The sequence below is a fragment of the Phalacrocorax carbo genome, chromosome 2 (assembly GCF_963921805.1).
Source record: "Phalacrocorax carbo chromosome 2, bPhaCar2.1, whole genome shotgun sequence".
In the NCBI taxonomy this organism is placed as follows: domain Eukaryota; kingdom Metazoa; phylum Chordata; class Aves; order Suliformes; family Phalacrocoracidae; genus Phalacrocorax; species Phalacrocorax carbo.
Genome location: NC_087514.1, coordinates 46,964,161 through 46,987,626, shown reverse-complemented (window position 1 = coordinate 46,987,626; position 23,466 = coordinate 46,964,161). Strand labels below are relative to the sequence as shown.

General features: G+C 41.8%; 1 protein-coding gene across 1 annotated transcript in view; it reads left to right on the top strand.

Annotated features, from left to right (window-relative positions):
* Window positions 1-1,000: 1,000 nt before the first annotated feature.
* Window positions 1,001-23,466, top strand: part of MAPRE2 (microtubule associated protein RP/EB family member 2) — a 94,119-nt gene continuing 71,653 nt past the window's right edge. The window contains exons 1-2 of the mRNA XM_064442757.1: window positions 1,001-1,017; window positions 16,459-16,520. The gene's annotated coding sequence lies outside the window, so the exon portion shown is untranslated. The remainder of the gene's footprint in view (window positions 1,018-16,458; window positions 16,521-23,466) is intronic.

The window sequence follows — 23,466 nt, the reverse complement described above, 5'->3', positions numbered from 1 at the left end:
ACCCCTCAAGCACTATGCTTATAGTTCCTTACACTTGTATTCTTAAATGCAATAACTATCAGTTGGGCTAGTACAAAAACTTCAGTAAGAAACAAGAGTGCCGGCATCTAGATGTGTTTGTATTACACACCAAGGCAATATATAACTCTGCAGGCAATATTGCCCTGGTGGCAACATTCTAGTCCATGTCCCCATCCTCTTCAATTTGGCCTCCAGAAAAAAAGAAAGTTGACTTTTTCTTTTAAGATGTAGTTAGAGGACAAAAGAACAGATTCTAGTTTTTATTGGTGGTGGTTTCTCCACAGTGAGGACACGTGTCTGATTTAAAGAAGCATGCAAAGAGGTTTGATCTTGCATCATCTTCATGATGATGACAGGGATGAAAACAGGAGCCTTCACTGACAGTGGATGCTCATCAAGAGGTGATGCAAGTGGCAATTGTTGCAAGTACATAGATGTGTTGATTTTCACTGTAATGCATCTCTACTACAAATGAACAATAAAAGCTGTTAGACTTCCCTCAGATTGTTACAGCAGTGCTTTTAAAAAGCAAATAACCGAGCAAGCTCACCCACTAAATGTTTGTAGAACATGCTGGAAGAACTTTAAATGTTAGAGACAACTTTAATTTTATTTATCTACATTTTTCCTATTAGCTTGTGAAACTATCAATTAATTATCCACTTTTTTTTAAACAGAGCGTATGATAAGCTGACAAAATTATTATCTTGCTCCACTGAAGTTTTTTATAGGTTCTCTGGGTTTCTAAATGGGATGAAGGGTGGAGCTAGTCATTTAGCCACACCCATGGTATGGTTTATAAAGGGAAGTTTTCTAGGGGAAGCTCTACTCTGTCAGTCTGTGACAACCAGCAGTTTCATTTAACAGGTTTTAGCTTCCAAAAAAAAAAAAAAAACCCCAAAAAGGAGAAAGAAAACTCCTACTATGTCAAGGCCTCCTAAAGGTTCCCATAGTGGGGCTGCTCCTCTAAATGGATCTTTGAAACAGCAAAGTAAGGTAAGTCATGGAGTCTGCTTTACTACTTTAGTTCATTTTTATACATAATATTTCTGTGGTAGAAAGTCGTGTATTACTGTTATTTCAAAGGTCTGTATCTTCTCTGCCATGTATAATTGGAGTTGTCTTCTCTGTAGCTTTGTATTCCTGTAACATTAACTCAAATGGAGGAAAAACAGCCTTAAAAAGACATCCCCAAACTTCTTAGAGTTTGGAGAGGTTGCTATTTGTCATGGGGTGGTCAGGCTTTCAAGACTGATGACTTTGAGGGCTAATTTGCACCACCTGACCACAACACTGAGGTTAATGTGGTTGTTGTAATTGTGCTGTTGTTCATAAGTCACACCAATATTAATTTCTCAAGCATACAAATAAAAGATATGCTATGCTTTATTGCACAATTGCTTTGACTTAGTCATGACTTTTTGATACACCCAGGAATCCTGGCATAATTTTCGCTTTGTAGTGTATCACAGTTTCCTTATGTATACATATAAAAAATTGCTTCATTTATTCTGTTCAGGAGAGGTCTTGTGAGTTACTGTGGATGTCCCTCAATGAGATTAGGTGCTATTTGCTATTCAACACAGGTGTTCAGGTTGGTACAACAATTTGGTAGACAGGTCTGTATCAGTTTACAGGATGACTGGGTGAAATCTTTCATAATCATCCACTGAAGTTGAATGCATTGTATCAAAAAGTGTGTATCATGATGTGCCAAGAACGGTCAGGATTAAAAAAAAACAACCCACCTATCTCATTACACTGGTTACCTAGCCCTGGGATTATTGCTGGTGTGATAGTAAAGCAGAACTGTAAGGAATTGGAGAGAGGGGAATGGACCTTGAAAATACTTTTAGGAGCTACTTTCAGGCCTCTGGGAAAATGGAAGAAAGTCTGGACTTCTCTGAAAACTTAATGAGCAACCAGAAACAAGAGTCTCAAAAGTGAAGTTTTTTCCTCCAATTACTTTACCTATACATAACTAGAACGGAGGAGATGAGTAATAAGTTTTTCTTCTTGAGAGCCTTCAGTCTGGAAGGAGTAGACATCACTAATATTTTTGTTACTTGTTGCACCCAAAACATGGGAAGTATTTGAGGGACACTAGTCTACTAGTTGCTCTCCAGAGTCTAGTATAACTACCATGTGCTATGAAAATAACCAGAGTAATGGTTTCCACAAAACTGGTGGTGCTGATGTGTTCTCTTTTTCAAGCTGTAAGCAAAACTGTGAATTAATGTAGCTGGCAAAAAGCTGACGGATGGCCTCTCGGGCAAAATGGTATGATGTAAGTTGGAGAGGCTGTCAGAGCATTTTGGCTGTGTGTGATTAGTAGACATGAGAAAATAAATGCATCTTGCATTTGAATAGATGCTTTTCCACCTTGATAATGCTGTGGTTTCTCTTTGGAGCTTTTGCTGTCAATATTAAACTTGTAGGATGTTTAACTTGGGCAGTGTGGTAATTTCTGCTTTTTACCATGTGTTTTTACTGATATGTAACAAATGGTGGCTGTGCTGGATTGTGGTGAGAGGAGTCTCGTTTGACAGCATAGCTGTCTCCTGCAAGGGAGTCCCCGTGGCTTTATCTGCTGCCACTCTTCCGGGAGGTTGACATGCTGCAGTTAGATTGTTCATAGGTATTTTTAAGTGCATTGCATTTATTTTAAGTGCCTGATGTAGACCAAACTGTTAAAAAAATGTGCTGTTATTTTTTGTTGTGTTAGTACAGTAAGTGGGAGAGATGAAGAAAGAAGAAAATACTGTCAATACTGGCAGAGAATCTTAGTTGTCTCTGCTCTTGGATACTTTTGGATGGTTTTTGTAAATCAGGGAGAAAGTTTGAGCTTTTTCAAGTGGGTAATGGAGTTACTTAACATTGTTGCGTAGTTTAACGTGTTTGTAAATTTGGTCACCCCTCTAAGCAGGGATTAAAGTGACTTCTGTCATTTTGTGACCTGAAAAGCAATACTTATAGAATAAGATACTTATCCAGGGTAATTCTGACACTCGTGCTATTCAACACAAATGAGTCAGGGGGCACTGACTGTCCTGTGGCTGGTTACTTAATGTATTTGTTAAATTTAAATCTTCAAAAGGCTACTTTTGAGTAGCCAGACTACAAGCCTTAGGGTGCCATCTTGCTCTCCTGATTTGATTTTATTGGAGCCACATACGTACGAAATGCAGAAAGTCCACAAAGATGACTTCTTGGTGGCAAGATGAGTAATTAAGAGGCGGATGGGGAGTGACAATCTCTTAGTAACTCATTTCTTAGGTGCTGTATGAAGGCTGACACTGACAGCTGGATTACTGAGACGTGGTTTTCTGTTAGTCCCTTCACATTTCAGTAATTTTGCTATCAGAAGGTTCAAGCATAAAACTTCATCATATTTGGGTGGCTGCTAAAATTAAGTCTTGCTCTGGATTCTCCCTCCTTAATTCATGCATGGCAACACAAGTGTGTTCAGAGCCAAGCTGGGGGAAAGTTGTGGGGGGGCTTGCAGGTTTGGCTGGGGTGGGTGGAGGGGTGGTTGTGGAGAAGGGGCTGGTGTGGGTGGCCTGTGGAGGGAGGCTCCCAGGAAGAGGCCTGAAGTTCAGCTCCTTTGTGCAAGCTGGAAGGGGAGTCGCAAAGGATGCGGTATTCAATAAAAACTCTCCTTAGGTAACTGAGATGTAAACGACAAACTGAGAAAGGAATATAACTACCATGCAGATGTCACTCGGACTGAGACAATGTTTGAGGTGTGTTTGTAAGATGCGTGAAGGCCGCATCAGGTAAAGGATGTGACTAGCATCCTGCGTATGACTTTAGGATGATATATTGTCTCTGCTGCAGCAATAATCCTTCATTGGGATACAGGGACCGCAGGCAACATGTGATTATGTTAGAAAACCAGATAGAGAAATCCTATGATAGGCTTGTCAAATGACAGGGAACTTATTATGTAGCTGTGGAACAGACCAACAAGAAACATTTGTCTGATGGATGGCAGTGATATCTGTCTTCCTATGAAAGGAACGCGTAGCTACTGGTACAGTTCTGTCCATTAAAACAATGTGGCACAGAGGAGTTGATGCTGCTTTGTTACAGCATTCGCTGTCTGCTCCTCTAAGAAATGCAAAATTCTGCCTTCTGCTCTTTGGCCATGAAGATGATATTCCAGGTTTTATTGAGTTCAGCGATGTAGAATAAGACATAAAAAAAATGTGTGTGTATGCAGTAGCCTAAATGCATCTGTTTAAATCCACTAAGACTGGTGGTACAGGGTATAGGGCCTCTGAGTAATTTCCTGTATATGTCCTGCTGTGCAGTAGGGTGTTCAGCTATGTATTTTTTTCATGATGATCTGTTTACATTCGAAAACTCACTTCTAAAATTTGAAATTGCAGGAGAAGGTTTACTCAGATGTCTGAGGTAAAACTGAATGGTATTTCTGCCTTTCTCATAGCGTGCAGGCTGGTCCTGGAAGGTGCTGGTGAGCCTGCTTGGATGTAATCAATGGGAGCTGAGTATTGGCCTGTGTGCTTGCAGAGTGCCGCAGCAGGGTCTGGAGCCGGCCTGAGCTTTCTGGGGGAACCACCCACTCGTTTCTATTATATGAGCATAAGTGAGGTGTTAGAGGCTTCCAGCCCACAAAGCTGATTTCATTAGAACGTAGAAGTACATGTTAGAAATAAAAGCACTTACCAATAAGAGAGAGATCTGGTAGGTGAGGTTAAAGCTCTTCATTAATATATGCCTTCCATGCCTGATGTATCCTGTGCAGTACGGTCCTTCCCTCCTATCTTTTGTAGTTCTCTAATTTTTTTTGGCTTCTGAAGTTAGAAGAAATTCTGTGCTGTCCCCAGGAGAGTTTATTTTCATTCCTTGCAGCACTTGCCTTTTGGTTTGAGTCCCTGGCATGAGCCCAGTACTTTGCTTGGGCATCTCCTGTTTTCCGCTTGTGTGTTACGTTGACCACGGAGGGGTTTCACTCCCAGCATGCCCCATGGTGTGTACGCACAGCAAAGCCCCACAACAGTAAAATAAATAGCTCTGAGTGTATAAACATAACTCTTTGAGTTGGATTATCTCACTGTGCTACCAGATGCCTTTCCATTGGTATCAAGCAGAGACAGGCCCACCTCTTCTGGGATGTGGTCTGCCAAAACCTGTGGCCTTATTCAAAATTAACAAGTCAACTGTAAAAGAAGCAACAACTTGTGTTCCTGAATTTATTGAGTTCTTGGTGTCGGAAAACAGTTATGCTGGCTTACATGTCCTGTTTTCCAGTATGGAATAGTAGGAGAAAGAATACAGCACTTCAAACAAGAAGGTTGTAAGCATCTCTACTGGCTACAGAAAGCAGGAATATTTCTGGGATTAAAAATAGCACACTTCCCAGTGCAACATAGTGTCACTTGGTTAAAGTTGAGACAGCTTCAGTTGTGTTGTTCTTTACACACCTTTTATTTCAAAATACATTATCTTGATCATTTTCATATTCTGGAAATTAAACTTCAACATCAATTTGTCATCAAAAATGAGTAGGAAAGCTGAACCCTGACAGTCTTCTCTGGGATACAGCAGCTTCTCAAAACTGACACATTACGCTGAGGGAGAACAGAATAACACTGAAGTAAAATGATGTGCTTGTGCTCTCAACAGGCAAAAGGCATTTAGTTTGATAAGGTGCCAAACAGTGTCATTTGAGATGGTTGCAAAGGCTTCCAGCTGTCTTGCGTATGCTAACTAAATATCTGGGTGAATTAGAATTTGTCCCTGTGAATATTTCACTAGCAGTGACCTTGCCTGATCTAGTTAATTCAAGCTCAAGTGCAGCTTGTTGCAATGCCTGATAATATTTTTGACCAAGGCTGCATTTATCTGAGCATCTTAACCAATGCTGAGGTGAAGGTCTGTTTGAGAAGCATAGCAGGGCTCTCCTCTCGGCTGTTTCTCAGCTTGCTGTGGGAGATGCTGCCCTGCTCTGACTCATGTGGAAGGTGTGGCATGTTTTGACCAGGAATGGAAGGGCGTAAGAGTCACAGCGGAGTGCAGCAGAGTCTGAGACAGGCCCTGCAGGGAAATCAATCTTATGGGAAAGCGTAGGTTGAATCTTGCATTTTTGCTATGTGAGTTAACAAGCAAGCTGACTACCAAAAAGGGAGAAGAATTGGACTTGCACCACAGGCGTACATAAACTGCTCATTGGATTGTGAGAAAGAGACCTGCTTTCAGCTGGTGTTGGATGCTTCAGCTGCGGATGCTATCCAGCTGCTCATTTGTTCCACAAGTCACTACCTTGATTCACCTTGGGCATGTTGAGTAATATCTTGTTACAGGGACTTCCAATAGCTGACTAATCTTGCTGAAAAGAGAACGGCTTTGTTAAATGAGCGCATGCTTGGGAAACAAGGATTCAATTTGCAGAAGTCTTATTTAGAGGCCCAAAATGCATATTCACCTTTTGCATGTGTATTTTATATCTAGCACAGTTTACTAAAGCAGTTGTACAGGAAAATATATTATAGTTGCCATCTTGGGGGCCCTGGATGCAAAGAGTGAGTTTATGCAGACAGGAGCACTCTTTCAGGCTCAGTTGAAGAACGCTCTGGTCACTCCAAAGAAAAACAGCTACTAGCAGGATACCACTACAGAAAGTGCCACAGTTTGAAGAAAGCTTCTCTAGGAATATTAACAGGGGCTAGGTTGTCTAGGGCAGGTTGTATGTGCCTGAGAAGAAACAGTAAGACTGGTTCTTCTGCACAGGATTTGCTATATTGGCAGGTTTATGAAAGTGGGAAACAAAACAAAAAAAAACCAAACACCAAAACTGCCAGAGTTTTGCTTCCCAATATAAGCTAACAGGCTTTATCTTTTAGAAGTGAAAAATGGGCCAGTATAGAAGTTTAGTCAACTATATGGGAAATAGTGTGCATGTAAATGGCAAATCAATCCAAAGTATCCATTTCTTCAGTTAAGTGGTGACTTTTCTTGCTTAGTTTGGACAGCAAACAGAAAACGTGTCTGGGAAAGGCAGCGAGAAAAGTATCTACGCTTAAATTGTGTATACTACTGAATTAGTTCAGTGCTCCTCCAGATCAGTACTTACAGGCAGCGTGCTAAAGGAGAATCTTTCCAGAGCAGAATGTTGTGGAAATTTAAATTCAAATCAATACTGCAAAATAACTTGGAAACTTCCCAATTAGCTTTTTTCTAATGAGCAGAAGTGATGCGTGTGCCTTCAAGTTAGTGCACTGGTCCACTGTGTTCCATGGCTCTTTTCTGCAGAACAATGTAAAGAAACAATAATTCCTATAAATTTTGCACTGCAGCCTCTTGGAGAAAATATTGCAGCTCAAAAATGCAGCCCAGAAACTTCTGATTTTGTAGAGTTCAAACACAAACTATCCTTTCAGAAAAAGCTATGTTAACTCGAGGGGTTAAAGCTTGACAGCCAACCTTTTGAACGCCCTCCCATATGAATTGCTTTAATTGTGTAGTATCATGGAGTACCTGAATGAGATAACAAGCTGTCACTCTTATCTCAGACTGGAATGTTTTCCTTCAACTTGAAGTTCATAAGCTGTGGTCAGGTGGTAATGTTATTGTAACTGAAGGAGTAAAAGGTATTTATGCAGCCCTGAAGAACCCCTCAGTGACTCTTTGTCCCTTAATATAGAGACCCATTTCTAGTTTCGAGCTCTATAAACACTCAAGATCCAAAAAGCTCAGTTGGCTCTGTGCTCCCTTTGTCAAATATATGGGTTTTGCAGCTTTAGCTCTAACAACTTGTGCGGGGTCATTGCCACAATGCAAGTGTCCTCAAGCTCCAGCACACTTTAGCTTTCCTCTTTTTCAGGCAGAATGCAAGGTTGCCCCAGTTTCTGATAGACCTTTAAGAAGTGCAGGCTTCGCATCCTTACTGAGAATATAGGTAGCTATTATATTTGCCAGTGAAGTTCTGCTTCTCTTGGTGATCAGAGCTACTGCCACCTGGGCAGGGTAAACAAATCAGCACTCACTGTTTTGAAACATGAATAAATACAAATAGCATTTCTCTGTCTACTCCCCCACAGGATCCAATCCTATCACCCTACCCAAATCATGTTACCTGTGTCAAACACAGCAATCGCTGACTGCTTTGAGTCAAAATATGTGCAGAAGAGTGTGAACTTATGGTGTGCCAGTCCTCCACGTTGTAGATGAGGGTGGCTGAAGAACTGACTCAAAACATGAGATGCTAAAGGGGACCTGCCCTTCAGCAGCTTGGACAAGGCTTAAAATGTGCTCTTCCAGAGTTTCATGACCACCTGGTTGTGGTTGTCATTGGGACCACCTGACCACTTTTCTGCACTGATTAAGTAATGTGAAGGATTAATACAGTCCTTTCAGCAGAGTCTGGCACCCAGGGATAATTTTTGCACTGGGGTTCTATGAAAAAATGACTCTTACATGCCACCTAGGAAAACTGAATCGTTGGGATTGATCAGCGAAAATGAGAGAAGAAAACACTCAAATGTTTTTGGTTTTTGGTTTATGACTCAGAGCACATGTGGTGATCTGTGCAGTACAACTGAGGTGATGCTATACCCTTCAATGTATCTTCAGCTGTCAAGTGAGCACCTCATCTAATCAGAGGTTCACAGGACATTTCCACAAACTATAGCCTTACAGCCTTCATAGGATTGTATATCTGTAATTGACTGCAAGTAATCCATTCTGCTCACGTAAGAGAGGCATCCAAGAACTCTTTATCTGCTTCACCAGTGCTGTGAAGAGCAAAACTTTGTTTTTTAGATTTATATATTGGACATTATTTCAGTCCTTAAGAATCTATTTATAATACATAAAAATCAAGATACAAGACTTCAGCTGTTTTTACCATTGCCACAGATACTGTAATCTTGATTTAATCCCATTTTCCTGCTCAGGAACTTGAGGCAGAGAAAGACATGTCGGAACTGTTAAAAGGGCTGAGATGGCAGTCCAATACCCTAACTAGGGCCCTCTTCCCTGGGTAAGGCAAGCAGGCAATGAGTAGCCTGCAGTTATAGTACTTTTACATGGAATCAGTGGATAATACAGGTTGAAAGAGACCAACTGGTCTGACCCCTGTTCAAAGCCATCCCAAACAGATCAGGTTGCTTAGGAACTTGTTGAGCTCTGTCTCAGACATTCAGACTTCCCAGCCTCACTGGACCCAATGTTCAACCACCCTCATGATGAAAACACTTTTCCTAACATGTAATCAGGATTTGCTCTGTTGAAACTTGCCTGTTGCCTCTTGCAATGCCAGTGTGCACCTTTAAGATGATCCTGTTTCCATCTTCTCTACACCCTCCCCTTAGGTAGCTGTAAGCTGCAATGATACATCCCCCTACACCCTAAGCCTTCTCTTCAGGCTGGACAAAACCAACTCTCTCAACCTCTCCTGCATCTGCTCAAGCTCCTTAACCATCTCGGTATAGTAGACTGGGCTCCAGTATGTCTATCACTGGTTTGTGGCTCCCCAGTACACAGGTACTTCACTTTCGCAAGCCCTGAATGCAGGGGATTAATTACTGCCCTGGATCTGCAAACCCAGCCCAGTGTAGGGTTGCCCTTCTCTACTCAAGGGCATAATGCTGAGTCTTTTCCAACTTCTTGTCCACCAAGATCCCCAGGTTTTTTTGCTGAGGTTGGTTTCCAGCTGGCTGGCACTCAGCAAGGTCATTCCCTCCCAGGGGCAAGAATTTGCGTACTTGCTTTCCAGGCCTGTCTTTGTCTCTTTCCTGGTCTGAAGTAGGCATAGGTGGTGAATGTTGCACTGTTTTATAGATTTATTTTTTTTTTTCTTTTTAAAGAAAGCTACTGTATTCTGTAACTTAGCGAAGATCACTGCTCTGTAAGCTAGACAACTTACAGGTATGGCCACGCGCTCATAGCAGAGCAGTGTGTTAGAATGGAGGGTTGGTAGGAGCGTTTTTAATCAGGCATATCTAGAAGCGTAAGGGTTCCAATGAAGGGTGCCATTTAAATTTAAGTTACTTCTTGAGTTGCAAGCTCTTAAACCAACTCATTCTTCTAAATATTTTGCTGGTCCTGAAGCTGGTATGTTTTAGATCCCTGAAGCAGTTCTGAAAGCCCTGCAGCTGCTGTAGCCACCTGTGTAACACTTCTGTGGAAGTTATCTTTGGGCTTTTCCTACCATGCTTGCTCAGCAGGCTTGTTTTCAAAGAATGTCAACCTGGGTAATTCAACATATTATTATGCCATCAGGACTCCTCGTGTTAAACTTCAGGTTTTGTTATCTTAAAAGAACTTCAGAAAATGTCTCAAGTCAAAACACAGATACGGGCTTTTGTGTTTTAACATCTGAATGTGTACCTTAATGTTTGTTGCTTGAATCTTCTTTCTAAATATAAATTGCCCCAAAATGAAGCCTAAAGCTGGGGACAGAAATGATAAATGTACTAGAAACTTGTGGTGGGTTGACCTGGACCAAAGCCTCCATGCATCTCTTACCCCTTTCAAATGGAAGAGGGAAAAGCTGATATATGTTCCCCATAGCTCTGTACACCCACCAGTACCCAGGCTATATCTGAAGAAAAGGTTGTGTCTGCTTTTAAGCTTGATATTCCACCACACACAGCGGAGCTGTTCCCTGTACCTGTTTCTGGTCAGCAATACTAGCCAGTGAGTTCCTGCCTTTCCAGTTGTGCCAACCCAGCTGCTGGAGCCATGCCGTATACTGAAACGGGGAGCTGCTGCAGATGTATTTTTTAAATCTGGAAAAAAAAAACCAAACCTCTGATTCAGAGTTGTTCCAGAAAACTGGAGGGGCAGCCCAGAGCTATAAATAAGGAGCGAACAGTTAAGACTGGAATGCCTTAAGGTAATATTATTGCCAAATTCTTCATAATGTGAAACCTTAGTCAGTGCTGGCTTTTCTTGCCTCACTATAAAACACATGTATCACTGCAGCATAACTCTATGTTTATAAAGAGCAAAGCATTAAAAAGTAATGTGTTAAGTGATTCTAGTGTATGAAACAAAGCAGACACCTGATCAAATCTGGTTATCCTTAAACCAAGTGCATTCTGTAAGATGGTATAATGCCTACCAGAAAAACGCGTCAAAATGCATAACACATTAGTACATACAGAAGTGCATAAACAGGAAACTGCAGTCAAATGTGCAAACCACAGACAGGTGCCAAACAAAATTAGTGATTGTATTAGATGTAGAAGCCAACAGATGTAGGCACTGAGAATAGAAGAACAGATTTTTAGTTAGTGGGATCAAAACTGAAATGTGGACGTCAATGAGTCTGAACTAAAGTTTAAACAAAACGATGCCTCAAATAATTGAAGGAAGATTGTTTTCTCAAAAAGGAGCAAAGGGAGAAACTTTTTTGGTGGAAACAGAGCTAAGTGTGATGTGGCAGCCTGCTGATAAATACAAAAAATGATACACATTCTCATCTGTTTGTCCTATTAGGTCTGCCACCTACTGCTTGATATACTGGTTTGGCATTGCTTGTTATGCTGAAAAGAAAAAGTTTGCCAAATCTGTCACACTAAGTAACTAAAATCACATAAGCTGAGCTCTGTTACACCCTTTTCAAGTTGGAAGATAATTACTGTATCTCAGAGTTACTGGGCAGGAAGGCAGGGAAGGTATTCGTTAATAGCAGGAGGGCATGTAGGCTGCTGCACAAAAGTAGGTGTGACAGTGCAGTTGGCTGGAGCTTTGAACCCAGCATTTTCTCCAAGGCACTTCCATCTTGGAAACTCCAGTTTACAAAAGGTTGAGGAGGGATGAGAGAAGACAATAGAAATGACAGAAGTTAGGTTTCTGCTCTATGGGGAGAAACATCTAGTGGCTTCCCAAGCAGGGTTAGAAGAAGTCGTCTTGAGAAAAGATGCATGCTCTTTCCTACTAAGTTGTTAAGTAGGACATGCTTGGATTTAATTTATATGTAAATGACAAAAAGGATTGGTTGCTTTGTAAATGAGAGGGAGGGAATATAGTTCTATAAGAAGTCTCTAGGACCTTTTTCATGCCAACAGATTACTTGAAATCAGAGCACTGGCAGAGAAGCAGAACCACTGGGACAAAGCCATGTTTGAAATGGCAAGAGCAAAAGAGGTGGGAGGCTCTATCGTGCACTCAGTAGCAGCATCTCATGTCTTCTGGGACTGCCTTCCTTGTGAAGCACTCTGGGTCAAACTAGGGCATTTCTCACAGGTTTGGAGTTGGAGATAGCACTAAGCTCAGCTCTGTTACTTGATTTCTTTCCTTTGAATCTGTCTTTGTGCAGAGCCCGGCTGTGAGCAGGTGCAAAGGACTTACCCAGGAACAGAGAGACAGCATAGGGTTGGGCTGCTAGTTAACAGTAAGTTGAGAAATCTGCCCAACTGCTAAGTGTATGGGGGGGTTTGTTTTGGTTTTTGTGATTCATGAACAGCTCATAAAAACAGCAGTTCTTCCCTTTGACGCTGGAAGCCTTAATCTCTCAGTTCATCTTTTCAACAGGAAAGCATATGTAAATAGTGATATACGCTGGTTTCTGATTTACATTCTGAGTTTGTCCATTTCTGTAATTTGTTGAGCTATTCTCTACTCTGTAAATGCCTGGATAGCAGCCACGACGGGTTTGCTTGAATTCTTCCAGTTGCTAAAAATACGTTGGTTTTGAAGTTGTTTTCTATAACCACTGAAGATATTTGAAGCAATAATAGGTGACTGTCAGCTTATATTACAAATTATTTTCATTTAATATCATTCCCAGACCTTGGAAGGGGTGAGGAAAAAAAGATCTGTGCAGTATGGTAGAAAGCATCCAGTCCACTGAGACCCAGTAGCAGAAGAGAGGGCTCTGCCCACATGGGGGACACAGCTCCATGCAACAAAACTTTGAAAATATGTTGTCAAATACACTAGAAGGCTTGATTTAAATCACCTTAATAACATTCTGTCCTAACTTTTCCTCCTTGTTCCTTCAGACTAACAGCTTTGGGTACTACTTTTCATAGCATGACCACACAATGTGCTTCTAGAAGCTGTTGTATCTTGTTTTCTGCAGGTTGCCTTTGCTCTACTGTCTTTTTTCACTTAGTTGCTTGGCTTTTGTCTTGCTTTCTCATAACCCTCTTGCCCAGTCCTTGTCTTATTTGGGTTTTTTCTTTTTCAGTCAGTATTCATTCAGAACTAAATCAATGTTTTACAGCATTTCAAGGGATATTGCTATAGAATCCCCTCTGTGTCAGACTGTGTGAATGGCTTCAACAGGTAACTAAGTTCGTGGGTGTAGCAATAGCTACTGGAAGACAAGTTCACAGGGATGAAAAGTATGCACTGAGAGGGACCAGATGAAAGCTTCCCAAGACCAGATAAACACTGAAGAGCAGTGGCCCACTGAATATGCCAAGATTCCATAAATTCCAAACAGCAAGTCTGCCAAACCCGTCCCAGACCACCACCAGCACACACTAGGATCAACAGCAGGCTGTGTAACTCGACTGCATCTGAGAAAGTGGCAAGTGTAGGCTACAGGGCTGTAGCCTGGTGTAGCAAGGGACACCCTGGGGGATTCTTGAACTGGAAACCAGTGGCCCACCAGTCTGACCCCCCTGGCTGGGCTTGGACTCTTGACTGTTGCTCCAGCCGGGTGACATGAGTTGTTCCAGAAGTGGACTGTAAGAGGGGGTTAACTCAATGCACTATGTGAATGGTCATCAGCTTTTATTAACATAATTGGGCAGATTTTATTAACATTTTCTAGTAAATAGTGTCCTGTTCCACGCAAAACAATCCCCCCATCAGGGGAACAGATAGTTTAATACAGAGAGCTTGCAGATGTGTGTAACTTTAATGCATTGAACAAATAATAATTTCATGTCTTGAAAAATGCACAATCCTTTTTTCTTACCTGTTTCACGATGTGGGATTTTCTGAGATTCTGCTTTCAATTGTTAAAGAAATATATTTTTCCCAGTTTGAAGGTCTTCTCCATTTTCCAGATCCTCTAGACCTTTATCCTCTTGGTTTTTACCCCTTGATCTTTTTCGTATGTTTACTGGTGTGGAAGGAGTAAGTTCTTTAGATGTCTTTGTAAGTGATTGTTTAGGAGATGGGAACCTATATTAAAATCATTGGAGCCTCTGTGTGTTGGGGAATTCTGAGGAATTGAATTGCACTTGCTGGTTTATGTAGAGTGGTGATATGACGCCAGTGTCTGCAGCTGAGAGCTGTGCATGGCCTGGCATGTGGTGGGAGGAAACATGGCATCCTTTCCTCCCCTTGTTTTCATTGCACACTTCTATCCATCCCTCCACCCTTCCAAAGTAGACTGCAGCTCCCCATCGTTACCTTCCTCACACCCACTAACTAGGACCTCTACTGCATTCCTTTGTCCACCTAAATTAAATTCCACCTTAATGATCCGGTGTTTCCTACCACTCCCTTGCCTGGGTGCTGCTCTGGCATCTCAAGCCAGAAGTACAGGTCGAGGTGTTGGCATGGCTTACAGAGCAGGTGGAGACCTGGCAGTGCTGCTGCACGCAGCAGCAAGCAAGTGCCAATTATCTCCTCTGGCCATAGCCATCTCACTGTTCCCTGTAGCTCAGGTAAGTACCTGTATACAGGCAAAAAGTCAGGAGCTGTTGCTGAGATATATGTACGGGTCAAACCAAAGAGGTACACCATCATCAGTTATCAAGTTTAGGAACCTCCGCTATGAGGATTTCTGAGGATCTTTCTTTTTTAAGACTACAGGAATGAAGTTCAGCATGGCGGTATTCAAATCACTCTCAACCCAAGGTCTGCTTCCTGAAGACAATGAAATGGTTATCTGTCTTCAATATGCCATAGATATCACACTCTTCAGAAAGTATAGTGTAGAAGATGTTCAATGAGCAAATTAAGTCTCACATTTCTATGGGAATCGCCATCTCTCTCCTGGCGTTGCCTGTTAGAAGTTCTGGTCAACACCTTCTGATGCGAGAAACCATAGCCTTAAGAGTGTCTCATCCTACAAGTTATCGGAGTAGTGCTGTTAGATCCCAGCTTAAGTTCAGGGGGGTCTACTTGAGCAAAAGCCAACATACCATGATGGATTTGCTGTTCCTTTGCCAATAGGATGCCTGAGGTTTGTCAGCTGTGCTGGAATCACTTTCCACATTAAACAAATGGAGGGAAAAAAGAGTACATTGAAAAGCAAAGCATAAGAGGCTTGGAGAGATTCAAAGAAATGAAACAATAACATGTTTAATAGCTAATTCCCATTCTGGTTTGGCTTTAAGGTAGCTTCAGCCTTCCAGTCTGCTAGCAGCCTTCGTAAGTTCTCTGCCAAGATGAGTCACAGCTCCTGGAATTAGGATCCAGTCCTTTAGACAAGCCATCTTTAAAGGTCTGTTTACCTTTCCCAGATGATAATTAATTGGAGTGAGAATTGCTTATGCTTTCTTCCTCTTAAAACGGGGTTTATGATGAATATAAATTCACCTGTGGGAGCTTCTTGCATCCCTTAGTTCTGATTTAATCCAAGCCCCACTGGGATCCTGTTTGGTGTAGTTTCATGCTGTTATGCAGAGATAGATGCCTTTGGAATACCCCTCCCTGCTGGGCTGTCTCAACTAGTTGACTAGGAATGCAAAACAAGCAATAACCAGGGCCCTGGTCTGACTGTAAATCATTATTTACCTGCTAGGAATGATATTTCCTGCTGACTGAGGAGGCGAATTAAGAAACTTAGCCACGTAACCCTAGTATGTAATTCATGGCACAAATTGAAACCCATATATGGCTGCTCCTGCTAATGTTTCTGTAGCCTGTAATGTAGCAGTTCAGAGAATGGAAGTGAGGATAAACCTAGCAATAGCAGGCAGTCACGTCTAGGAACACAGAAGGAAACAGGCCTTAGTGTTGCTGCTACAAGTGGGCAGCATCATGACTTCATTGCTAAGTGAGACACTTCAAAGGATTGCCAGTGTTTTTGTTGTATTGGCAAAAACATAGTTGCTGGGTATCAGTTCATGTGTTTCTCAATGGTAGATTTCCTTTTTTCCCTCTGAAAAGCTGTTTGGGCAAGTGCAGCAAGGCCCCAGTTGCATGACACAACGGTCATAACTGATTGCCTGTGCTCCGAAGAAGCCTGGTCAGATGAAGAAACGGCAACGTGCCTGGCAATTATGAATAAACTCTCTGAATGTAGCACTGCATAAGGGACCTCATAGACTTGCTACTATATCAGAGGGACATCTGATTGTTGTGCAGATGTGGTAGACACTGAACCATTGTGAATGCAGCTGAATTAGGGTATTGTAATGAAGGACTTCTCCTCTTGTTTTATTTTTAGCATACATCTATTGCATCATGGCCCAACCGATACAGACAAAGACCATTCACTGAGCCTTTTTTGTTTCCTGTTTGCTTGTTGAACTAAAAGTTTTCATGTTTTCTTTCCAGTACCAAATTGCTGCAAGGAATAGTTCAAGCCGGCAACCAGGGAAAGTGTTTGGATGCTCAAAGTAAGTATGTTTGTGTATGTATACTATGTACACTATATATGTGTGTATGTATACTATAAAAAAAAAAACACCCAACCCTTTTTTAATCCCCAACTATGGGGGTTTAAATCTCATCCCACCAGAGTTGGATGTTAATTTAAACTGTCCAGCCTCCAGCTTGACATCTGAAATCCATGCAGGGAGTCACCTGCAAAGAGTGGAGATATCAGTGATGCCAGGAGATAGGAGGCCCACAAGGTGGCAATGTTTAGAAAGCCTTTGAAAAGATGCGCCTGGAACAGATCTGGGCTTCCTGCGGTTGCCATAGCTCACTCCCCTTGTATCATTGCTGCTGCATCTGTGCTATTAAACAAGAAGTTTTCACTGTTGCCAAAAATGGAGCATAGGATACCCGGTAATAAACCTCCTATTTGAACAGATTCACTAGTGACACTGCTCACCATACTGTGCTGAATATCGTATGTGCCTTTTCCCTTGGCAAGGAATGTGCCGCAGCATTAGTGGTTTGCAATACAGCGTGCGGCTTCGTTATTCATAGCTAGTGCTGAAAATGTGTAGCACCGAAATGATGCTAGGGCTGTGTAATGAAGAACTTTCATTTTAAGACGTACCACGGCATTTCTGCCAAAGCTTGAAAAGCTGTTACAGTGTATAAATGCTAACTTTGGATGTAGGAGGCATCCTAGATCCTGCGGTGATACTTCGTGCTTGGTAGTTAAAAGTTAAAAGGTTTGTCTGAGCTATTTTAAAGACTTGTTTCACAGTGAAACTAGGGATTTGCTCAAAGTTATCTAATGCCCTTGAAAAAAAACTTAAATACGTTTGCAGAAAGATTTCTCTAGATACATGATAGACATGAGAAATTATTCAGGGTAAGTTCTATGGAAAATACAAGAACTGCCTATGTTCACCGGCACAGACACAGGTAGGGAGAAGAGAGTGACACTGGGAGAGGAAGAGTTAAATGAGGAGCCACAGAGATCAGACTCACTAGGTTGTGAGAGAAGAGTTACTTTCACAGCAATTAGAAGATTTGCAGGGCTCATGTACACCTGGAGATTCTCAGAAGAGCAGTGTATAATTTAGAGCTGAAGGAGGCTTGTACGCCTTAAGGGCGAAACAATAGCTCTAGACTACAGGAGGCATCTGAGAGCAAGAACTAGGAAAGTGTAAAGCCCTCTCCCTGCAGACGCACTCCTTCCCATGAAGGTGTTGCAGCTGGAAGTGCAGCGGGGCAATGCCCTGTGCTGAGCCACGGTGGGTTTCATCTATCACTTTCTACTCTTGCACAGAGTAGGTGCCGCTGCGTAAGTCAAGCTACGCCACTGCAGTTATACTGGCGTTGTCACAAGTACTTTGAAACAACAGGAAATCTAAAGAAAACTGAGAGCGTTGAGATAGTGCGCAGCCACCAAATGGACACTTAAAAAGCAGACTGCATCCTACCTGTCTAACAAACTTATCTGACACGTGCAGATTTCCTGCAGTGAGTAACCCTCTCCGTGAAGCAACAGACAGCTTTCCAGCATATTCCCCGTGGATTGCCACTTACTGTGTAGCCTTTCCTCTCCAAATCCCTTAGTCCTTATGGCCTATTATATGTCAAAATAAAGATCTAGCTATCAGCCTTCTAATACCGGAGGTTCATTATATTGCTAAAGAATTAGCTGAGCTATTACAAATTATTGCAAAAGCCAAATCCATGTAACATGCTATTTTATACTGGTCTTCACTTGGGAAACCTTCCGGAAGGGTTTCAGTGCCTTTGAGCCTGACAAATAGATGTATTTTTTTCCATGGAGTTAAGTTATATGGACAACAACATGAGGGATGGATGCTGGAAAATCCAAGGAATTTTACAGTTTTCACATCAGGCACTCTTATGTGTGAGATGCAGATAAGGGGGCTTTTGGCAGTTACAGTTCTTTGCTTGATATATTATCACCAAAACATTTACAATACACCCTAACATTAGAAAGCAAGTCTGGTTTCTGCTGGAACACTAGCTCAGGAATTACTTGTTACATTTCAGTAATTTTGAGATAGGGGAAGAGAAAGAAAATATATTAAAAATATGTGTATATACTCATGTATATAAAATGTTTGTATGATGAACTACTAATTCATGAGGTGTTCAGAGGAGATCTGAACAAAATGGCCTGTATGAGCTTTTCTCTTCCCTGCACAGAAACATTCTGTGGCCATTCATGCTAAAGGTGCATATAGTTTCTTAAACCGGGCAGACTAAAGACAGGTTTCCTCTCACTCCTTTCACCCTAACTCCCAGCACTAGTGCTGGTGCAGAATAAAATAATACTTCTGTGTAAGTGCACTTGTTTCCCACTCAGTTCACTGCTTGTTTTCCCCAAACTGGTCCCCATGATGTCCACTAAAGACGACCTGACTTCCCTGAGGGCTGGGTTGTACCTTCAGCCAAAAGACTAAGAATTATGAAATAGGTGAACCTCTGGGCTGAGCAGAGTGCTTCGAAAGCATTTTCATTCAGTGGAAGCACCACAGGGTCCCACAAAATGTAGTGGAGGACATCTGTTTAGGAGTCAGTCCTGCATAGGACACAGCTGCTTTATAGCTGGTTTTGATCCAACATGAGAAAACTGGAGACCTAAATCCTGAACCGAAGAGCAAAGTTAACCGAAGTGGAATGTTTGTTTATGGCTGCGTGCTCACCAGCCCCGTTCCCTTCTTAACTTAGGAATTGGGTAGCTTGGACAGCCTTTTATGGTGCTGTCTGAAAATATTCTGAACTTTGGGGTGATATTTATTTTTTCAGTGCCCAATACAAAAAATTATCCCACAGGAGCTCAGCAAAGCGCCTGACTCATCAGGAACGTAACTTTGCTTTTCAGAAAGATAACGTGTGGTTTTGTTCAGAGTTAATAATGAGAGCCTTTCCAACGCAGAAGCTGTCAACAGCACTGATATACATTTGCAGTTACAAAAACACATAGCCTTGTGGTTGGGGGTTTTATTAAATAGAAACCTCATTTTCTACTGTAATGAGGAAGAGACACTGTTTTCATGCCACTAGTACCTTTTGTGCTCAAAATGTTACAGAAGCCTTTCTTCATTTTATACACAATATGACTGTTCAGAGGTTACAAAATGTTCCTACTTTGTCCCATGACTGTTGAAGCCATGACTATATAAATAATATAAAAAAATAAGATACCGTTATTTCTAGTAGTCTTTTGTTGCCTTCTGAACTTTTCTTATCAATGGTGCTTCATTTAAAATTTGAAGAATGTTTATTAAAAGATGATTCAAGTAGTGATTTGAGTTTTGCTCCAGCAGCAAAAAAAAATTCTCTTTTTTAAGGACCTCAAAAAAAACCTAATCCTTGTCAGATATGCCAAGTATTTGTAGTGCGTCCAGATGCTATAAAAATAACTGTCATTTTTCAAAGCAGTTTCTAGATTTTACAAGTATAATCTTGCAAACGTGCGCAGGACCTACCCTGTGCAGTCATCCTGAGTCTGCTGTCAGGCTGGATCTGTTAGGAAAACAGGATCTTTTTCTAGTAGCCTGTGTCTTGCTAGTCTGTTTGCAATACTGACTGTGAGTGTGATCACTTGATGATCACTTCAAGGTCCAGGAGGTGCTAACAGCAAAGTGGTAAGTAGCCCTCAATTTCATCTAGGGAAGGAAAGGCAAAGGGAGGAGAGGTGCAGAAAGGAAGGCAGATAGAGGAGTATAAAAGGAAGATGGGAAGAGAAGGTTGGGCTGGCACAGCGGTGACGGTACACAGTGGTGACCCCCAAGTGCTGCTGCTGAGGAATATGACAAGGAGCTGAGCTGCAACCAAAATGCTGGGGGGTGTGTGGTGAGAGGCGTGTGGAGCTCAGAGTGCCATGACTCTGTTCCCATCTGTACTTTCTTTTCTATGAAGTACACATGTCCCTGTTCTGTGGTGTGGTAGGTGCTGCGTGGCTCACCTAGCCTCTGCTCTGATGCTGCTGCTGAAGTCTGTACCTGGACATCAGGTGCTGGGATGCTGAGCTGCAGTGCTCAGGGCCTCCAGCAGCAGGGAAAAATCCAGGGGGTGGACAGGCTCCCAGAAACCCACCGTGCCTGCCAGGAGTCAAGAGTAAAGAAAGGCTTGAAAGAGCTAATTCAAATATTGCGCTTATTTTTAAGGAGGGTTTTTTGGTGGTTGTTGGCTTTTGTGGTCTGTGTTTTTTGTTTTATTTTTTCTTAATCCAAGTATCAGCATTTTCCAATATTTCTCTGCAGTTGCTAGGCTTGGAAATTTTGGTTTTCATTAGCTGACTGCTGAGACTCTCATACAATTCAGTTGCTTTGTGATCTCTAGCTTCCAGAAAATCACCCTGGATAGTGAGTCACAGTAAAGCGTGAGTCGCTGGCGGCACACAGCATGCTAGTGAGGTCAGGTGGAAGCAATGTGCATTTAATTTTATAAGTTGTCCTTGCAGTAAAGATGTTGTTTATAATAAAATAATGGCGGCTTAAAGACTTGTTTAGCCTTAGGTAGAGTATAGGAAGGCCACTGTTGTGCGCCCTTCTGTTGCCTTACAATACAAGGTGGCAAAATTAGAGCTTTTCAGTGTCTTGGGACCTAGTAATTTGTTGTCCTTGATATGTTTCCTGTTGTTAACTCAGGGCTTGCACTCAAGCCCAAATGTTGTAATCATCTGTATAGTCTTGCATGTTTGTTCCTGCCAGAGCCTGGAGTAGGCACAGAAAGGCATGTGGTGGGAGGCACTTACATGTGGGCAAAGTTGATGGCAGCTGGCTTGAGCCTTAAGAGCCTCAGCTGGAGATCTGCCACCAAAGTGTGCACAGCTGCAGCCCCTGTTAAAAATCCTCTCTCTGTGCATAGACAGGCCAGGTACATTGTCATGGTTACCATTTAATGTGGGGAGTACCAGTTTTACTTCTCTAGGAACACCTGTTCCTCATAGAAGGAAGCTGGTGGTGTCCCCACATTAAGGGTTGTGCAGTGGCTTCCATTAGAGCTTCATCCCCTTATACGAGGCCTGGATTTGGCTCACGGCTAATGACCTGAGTGGGCTACATGGGCTAAACACCTTCTGCAGCACTATAGGAAACATCCTTACATTATACTGTATGTTTTAAAAAGAATAACTGGTCCTCGTCTTGTGTCTGTAAAAGAGAACAATATTGACTGTGTTCAAGGATTTTCAGACTTGATCTGATTTCATAGCGAGGTGCTTTTTTTGTCTGATATAAGAGACCATGTAATCACTCTTTTAAATCTACGGCTTATGTTTGACAAGTGGGTCATTGGTTAATGGAAGCAAGTAAATCCAGCTGTTTATCTTTTCAATAAGACCATGCACTTTCTGTATGCTCTTGTCTATTTAGAATGGAGATGTGTACATTTTTAATGGCACTATCTCTATTTTCGAATAGGGGTGTGAGCTGTATATTACATCTGTTCCCTACGTTTAAATGAAATAAAGTGACAGTAGTACTTTGGCTGGTATCACATTTGACCCACAAGTTTATGGCAGTAATTGTAGTACTACTAATTTAATTACTAGGTGTGACTTTTAAAAAAAATTGTTAATTTGACTTGATAAGGAAAATTTATTGTTCAACATTGCTTGCAAGTTTTCTTGTTTTCTCCTACCCAAGTCCTAGTATTTGTGTGTGTTGCTGTTAGCAGGTGCACCTTCTACTAAAGCAGGCCAGCCGTAGCTTTCTCCCAACTAGCTTTGCCTCTTAACAACCAGGTAAGGAAATTTTGGGGCTAATATGAAATTTCAGGATTTCAGAAAGTGCTTGGTAAGCTTTCTGTAGGGTCCTAGTGTCTAAATAAAGCACTTGCAGCACTAGGTTAATAAAGGGCTCAAAGTATTCATGGGAACTTGGTCTAATGTGTCAAATTGCAAAAGTCCTATTAGGGAATGCTTGTCATCAGGATAAGTTTCTTGACACAGTTTGCAAATCTTTGTCTTAATTCAGAGTACTAATAAGCGCAACATGGTTAAAGCTGTCTGTGAAAATTATTTTGCCTCTTCATTTGAGGGCTATTTTATTAATAAGACTTAGTGTTTATCCTAAGATGATGATAATGACCATTGACCTGCCATTGGAAAAGTCTGTTTTCCATGAATAAATGAGGAAACTGGGATTAGACTAGATGACCTCTAAAAGACCCCTCCAACCTAAACCATTCTATGATTCTATGAAACTAAAACTTTAAGATTAGTAAGAGTATTGTGTAAAGTAGCAATTAAATCGTACTTAAAAGAACAGTTTCTTGTTGTCAAATGTTCTAGCGTTTGCAAATAGTAACTATTACTTACAAGTGTGTTGCAGGTCTAAATGCTTAACAGCAAGTTAAAAAGCATGTCTGTATGGAATTATCAGAAAGTAAAGAGCAAAGTACCTCAGATGCTTGCATTTGGCCTGTAAGGAGCCTGAAATAGCTAAGAGCAAGTCTATTTGAATAGTAAGACAAATTTCTGTTAACTGTGTTTGTGATATATATATATATATATTTGTTCTAGCCCAGAGAGGAAGCATTCCTTGACTTCTCTGTGAGCTCCTGATGGCAAGCAAATCCTTGCAACCTAGTTTTCCAGAGGTGCTGAGGTGCCTCGGGGATTTCAGCTCTTTAGTATGCAAACGGTGGCAACGTGTCATGCACGCGTGCGAATCCTGGGTGTTGTGCAGCCCTGAAATACAGGTGTCGCTTCTTGGGATGACTGCGTGTGAATGTGCATGCACCTTAGCAGGCAAGTACTGTAGCACGTTCCTCTCAGCCTGGGTGAAATGAGGCGTAATTAGCTAATGACAGCATGTTAGCTGGACAATAGGTATGCTGGGGACTTTGTCTGAGGGAAGGAAACCAATTTGACCCAGGTTCCCTGCAGGTGGCTGATGAAGGAGAGTGGAAATTGCCCAAGTGCTACAAAGAATTATGCCTGACAAGGGAAGG